The following is a 6562-nucleotide window of genomic DNA, read 5'->3' on the forward strand; positions in this document are numbered from 1 at the left end:
AGGAGAATTAATGAAAAGAAATTGATAGAAATTTACAAAATCAAGAAAGATCGATGAAAAATTGTTTTACAAAAGAATTCTCATAGGTAGCAATATTGCTCCTATGAGAGGTCTCAGGATTATCCTTTATCCTGAATGAGAACACCTCAGAGAACGAGGGTCAGGTTTTATCCCGTAATCTGAAAGAGTAAAGAATAAAGGAAATACCTTATTGAAAAAGAGGCATCAGGTTTATCCCTAAACCTGAAAGGGTAAAAGAAGAAAATTTGAGGAGAATTAATGAAAAGAAATTGATAGAAATTTACAAAATCAAGAAAGATCGATGAAAAATTATTTTACAAAAGAATTCTCATAGGTAGCAATATTGCTTCTATGAGGGGTCTCAGGATTATCCCTTATCCTGAATGGGAACACCTCGGAGAACGAGGGTCAGGTTTTATCCCTTAACCTGAAAGGGTAAAGAATAAAGGAAATACCTTATTGAAAAAGAGGCATCAGGTTTATCCCTTAACCTAAAAGGGTAAATGAAGAAAATTTGACAAAAAAATGAAAAAATTAAAAGATCGATAAAATTGATAAAATTAATAAAGAATGATAAAATTGATAAGATTGACAAAAGATTAAATGAAAAATTGATAAAAATTGAAAAAAGAAAAGAGTTTATTTGATCCTGCCTGCATGTGGGATCTTTAAAGTGAGAGGAGAATGTTCATTCGAAAATAGACGAGAAAATCATTTTTTGGAAAGAAGATCAACCGCGAGGTTGATTTTGAGAAGAGATCAACATGAGGGTTGATTTTTTCAAAAACAATGGTTTGAAACCAATTCTGGAAGATAAGATCAACACAAGGGTTGGTTTTTGAAAAAGGATTAGACCAAAATATTGAACCCTTGGCGATCATAACGAAGATTTTATAGAAAATTTTCAAAATTTAATGATTTTGAAAAACCCTCATAGGTAATATCATTTCTCTCATGAATGATGTCGGGATTTTCCCTCATTTTGAAAAGAATAGGAATTTATTGTGGCTTGATAGAAGCCAATGACAAAGAAGAATTTTGAAGAAAAAATACAAGTTTTCAAAAATAAATGCCTCTGTATGGCAAAAGAGACAAGTATTTGACATCAAAGATATGAAGAAAATTGGCATTGCATTGATAAGCTGAATTGATAACAAATACTGAAATATTTACATGTTTTTGACCAAAGGTCACAAAAGACTGAGGCTGACTTGCCCCTATAAGGCGACTGAAAAGAGAGAAAGCAGAAAAACTTTAGTATGGTTCGGAAAAGGCTAGGACAGCTGGCTAATCTTCTTCTTCGTCTTCCACCATAAGCCTTTTATCAATGCAGTCTTGGACGATGTTTTTAAAGACAAAGCAGTGCTCGATGTCATGACCCATTGCCCGATGAAATTTTCAGAGCTGATCTTTAAACCTTCCCATAGTCACAGGAGGATCTGATACCTTGGGGAGTTTAACCATCTCCTTGGTTATCATGTACTCAAGAACTTGTTCAGTGGTTGCTCTAAGGAGGTAAATTCACGGTCGTATCCCCAACCGTCGTGCTTCGGACTCCCTTGGGGCTTTGATTCTGATTAGATGCTCGAGGGAGGGATGTCATTCTTCCTGCTGATCCCATTCTCTTGACTGGAACAATTATCTCTGCCTGATCTACCGGTATGGTTCGTTCTGCCACCCCTTTTGTTTTTGCCATTGTTGTTGTTGGAGGAACTGGTAGAAAAGGTGAAGTTGGTTTTCTTTTTCTCATCCTGACTGCCTCTTGCCAAGGTGATGTCGTCATAGGTCTCATTCTCTAATCCCATTTCGAGCCATTCAACTCGCTCTATTAACTTGATGAAGGATTTAGATGGAGAAGTGGAGATCAGACCCTTCATAGGTTGAGAGAAATTGTTCAAAATTATTGACAACACATGTCCTTTTGATATCGGATCCTTCATTCTATTGTAGTTGGATCTCCACCTATGAATGAAATCTTTTGCTTTCTCATTGTCATTTTGCCTCAGATTGAATAGATGGTTGAGGGTGGGTGGAGCCTCAGTATTGAAAAGGAACCTTTTGATGAACAGGTTGATGACTTTTTCAAAGTCTCACAGTTCAATTGGGTTGATATGGTCGGCATACCATCTTGCTGCAATTCCTTCCAGACTGTGTGGAAAGCATAGGAACAGAGCCCTATTGTTTCTTCTAAACCGGTTGCATTCTGCAAAAAATGTGGTCAGATGAGCCTTGGGGTTGTCGTTCCCATCAAACTTTATAAATTTGCGAGGAAGATCCTCCTAGTTGTCATCCCCTTCTAAGCCATCATAAAAGTCTGCACCGGTGTAGGTCCTTTTGCCTTTGTCTTAAGCTTGTAAGTCTTTGACTGCACGGGCTACCTCTCTCAGTTGTTCATGCATTGGATCTTCTGCTGGGATTTGAAACTTGGTTTTGCTTGCTAACTCGTGCCCCTCATTGATTTTCTTGGGCCGATACAAGGGGTTGTGAAAATATGTCAGTTGCTCTTCCTGTGGGTCTTCCTCTGCTGACTCTGAAGTACTGTCATACTGAACTTGCTTCTTGCTGACTTTTTCCTTGGTTTTGCTTTTGGAATATATTTTCTCCGGGTTTTCCTCAGCCTGTTCAGACATCATTTTGGCCATCACCCTCTAAAACAACTTGTATGTGGCCGGATTAATATCGTTTTCTGCTTCTTGGCCCTGGCTCCTTGACAGCTTGGGAGAATTCATTTCCTCTGCTTCATTGTCGCTTTGTTGTGGAACTGTCTCCTTTCCAGTCCTTGTCTGAACCATAATGAAATATTAATGCTTTCTGAGAAATAAAAAGGGTGGTTCAGACTGACGAATTTTTGGGAGAATTTTTTGAAAAGAGAAAGAATCATGTTAATAGTTTTTGAAAAATGATGTCCCATTACTAGAGATTGAGTCATCACAGAATTTGTGACAATTGCGTTGTAACTCAGCGGGGAGGAATAAACAACTGAAAATATGAAGAACGAATGTTATGTTAAAAAAAAAGGACATCTCTTGACAAAAAGAGACTTTATTATAAAAAGGCAAAAGAATTTTTGGAATAGAATCAGAAGATACATTGAAAAGATAGGAGGAAAAAAATTTAAAAATAGATAATAAAGATTTAAAATTTTGAAAATTTGCAGGCAGGATAAAAAAGAATTGAAGAAATCAAAAGAAGAAAAGAAAAATACACTTGGGTTTTGAAAACAAAGAGAAAATTTTGAATAATATACCTAGGATCTTTGGAAAATATAATACATAAATATCATATAATCACAGTTGTACAAACAAGGATAGGCAAACAACACTCTCTAAAGTCGACTCTATCTAAATGCAATATTTGAAATGGCTTGTAGGACGTTAATCCTAACTCTAAGATTTAGATTATCTGATTCCAATCAAGATACGCTGATATACTCAAGCCGAAGCTCAAAGTACGTGGCATAAAAATATTCTCCAGTTCTAAGGTAAATGGCTTCCCAACATCCTTGAGCACCTACCGATATACCTCGGACTATGGCCCTTAGGTACGTGGTAGGGGGGCGCTAACCCAAATAAGTGGTCCAGTTGTGAGGCTCTCTCCCAAACTATGGTTCAGTGAGACAGCCCAGCAACGTGAAGACCGGAACAATATAGGTAGGGATGTTTTCAAAAACATGCTCAACATGTAAAAAAAACAAGAAAGCTCTAATGCAAGTCCTAAAGAGATAGAATTTAAATGAACAGAAGCATACACTTGCATACATTGTCTTGCATTCAATCCCTAGAATTGAGGAGAGTTGTATTTCAGACCTAAGTCTAAGTGAACATGGAATAATCTCCTTAATATGGTCCTACAAAACCATACTTAAATCCTATATGTTCGCATGGAAATGAAGCTGACATTTGTAGAATAAAGACTTAGATAAGATTAAAGCAAAGCAAAAGGCACAAATTCGATCGGACGAAGACGGGTCCCATCATGGTCACCAACTTCTGTGATCATGCAAATATTTTCCTCTCGTTCCTCTTTTCCTTTCTCTTCACTTTTCTAGCCTCTATTCCCTTTTTGAAGGGGAATAAAAGACAGAAAAGAAGAGAGGAACTCTTTTGCAAGGTCTCATCTGACAAAAATCTTGAAAATGTTTTAAAATTACTCGCCTCCGTTTTGAAATTTTGCGGGAAAATGAAGAGACGGGATTCGCTCGTTGGTACAAGGTTCGACCGTTCCTGGCGCCTTTACCAGTGGTAATCAAACCAAGGATCGAATTTATGCCCTTTTGCTATGCTAGAATATCATCTAAGAATTTATTCTAAGTCTAAATGCACAAAGAATCATGCTTGTGTGATGCAAATGCAAAAATATATGATTTTTAAGAAAATAATTTAGATATTTTGAGATTTTCCAAGTGATTCTGAAATAAATTTGATAATGGAGTGAAGAAGTGATTCAAAGGTTTGATTTGCAAAAGTTAGATTTTGAATCTAATTTAGAATTAAAAATAGATCTGAAGGAAGAGACTTGAAATTCCAAGTCTTTGGAATAATCAGAACTTGAAAAATGGACTTTGATTTGAAGAAATAAAAAGGATATTTTGAAACTGAGATAGACCTTTTGAAGTGAAAATGAATTTTCAAAGTTTAGAATGAACTTTGAATTTTGATTTTGAATCTAGGATTCAATTTTGAGATGAAATCTTGAAAGGGAATTAAAATCCGAATTTAGAATGAATCTTGGATCTAGGTGGAATTTGAAAAATAGAATTAAATTTAAAATCTGGATTTCAAGATGGATTTGAATCTGAAATCTGGAATCCTAAATGGAATTGGATCCGAAGTCTGGAATCCAAGAATGGAGTTGAATCCGAAATCTGGAATCCTAAATGGAATTGGATCTGAAGTCTAGAATCCAAAATGGAGTTGGATCTGAAGTCTGAAATCCTAAATGAAATTGGATCTGAAGTCTGGAATCCAAAAATGGAGTTAAAGTCTAGAATCCTAAATGTAATTGGATCCGAAGTCTGCAATCCAAAAATGGAAATTGGATCTAAAGTCTAGAATCCAAGATGGAGTTGAATCCAAAATCTGGAATCCTAAATAGAATTGGATCCTGAAATCTGGAACCCTAGATGAAATTGGATCCGGAGTCTGGAGTCCAAGATGGAATTGGATTTTGAAAATCCAAATGAGACCTTGAAGATGGATTTGAAAAATTTGATAACCTGAAATGAAGGATAAAGAATAAAACTTGATTTTAGAACTTGAAATTTAGATGATAAATTTGGGAATTTCAAAGTTAAATTAAACTTTGAAATTTGATCTGAAGTGTTAAGTTGAATTTGAAATTGAATCTTGAAAATGAAAATGAATTTGAATTTTCAAAGTTAAATTGAACTTTGAATTTGGACTTGAATTGAGAATTGAATTTGGAATATAGAAGTGAATTTGAAATTTCAAAGTCAAATTGGACTTTGAAATTGAAGTTTAAATTTTTGAAATAAGATAGAATTGAGAATAGAAAGATGAATTGAAATAGAAATTTGAAGATTGGTTTGAGAAATGAAGAAGATATTTGAAGAATTCTCACTTTGGATTTTGAACTAATATGAAAAGAATTTTTTGAAAATATGATGCAATTCTATCCTAAATGATGAAATGAATTAAAGAATTTGAAATTGAATTAGAAAAGCATATTTCATTCTTTAAATGAATTGAAATAAGATTGAAGATATGATACATCCCTGACTACGGTCATTGAATGTATTATATAGTAATCATATTTCAATTCAGGTGAAGAATAAAACACATTTTGGTGCTCTTATAGAGTTTAAGATAAAATTAACTCTCAATATATCATGACTATGGCCATTGATACATATTTTGAGTTAATTTTAAATTAAACTTTGATAACAGAAGAAAATATTAGAAAATATGATTATTTTTGAAAGGGGACTCAGTGTGGATCCGATGTTATTCCATAAAAGATGAAAATCCTAAGTTTTGTTCACATCTTGACTATGGCCATTGATGCAAATCGTCAACTTAGGATTTAATCACCTTTTATTAGAATGGTGCATGTGCCATTTGTGTTTCCATTTGTATATTTTTGAGAAATAAAAGAAGAAGAATATGAAACAGGCCATTATGGGGTCTATATGCACATACATTCTAATCTAATACTGAAAAAGTAAAGGATTCTTGTTAGTGTCTAGCTATTACAAACTTGAATCGAATTTAAGTTCAAATCCCTAGACTAAGAATAATCTTTTCTACCTAATTGCTGCAAAATCCAAGTTAGCACAAAGTAAAAGATGCATATAGAAGAAAATTTACAGAATGTAATCTTGAATCTATAATGCAAGTGATAAAAGATTCATGCATATATTCTACATTAAAGTAAAAATTTCAATATATCAATATATATATATATATATATTTACATATTTGATTGATGAAATGCTCATGCAAGGATGACAGTGGGTATATATGCAAGATAGTAAAATGAAACCAATGCTGAAGTAGATGTTATGGAACTGAATCATCATAAA

The sequence above is a fragment of the Nuphar pumila genome, chromosome 11 (assembly GCF_984573655.1).
Source record: "Nuphar pumila chromosome 11, dmNupPumi1.hap1.1, whole genome shotgun sequence".
Lineage (NCBI taxonomy): Eukaryota > Viridiplantae > Streptophyta > Magnoliopsida > Nymphaeales > Nymphaeaceae > Nuphar > Nuphar pumila.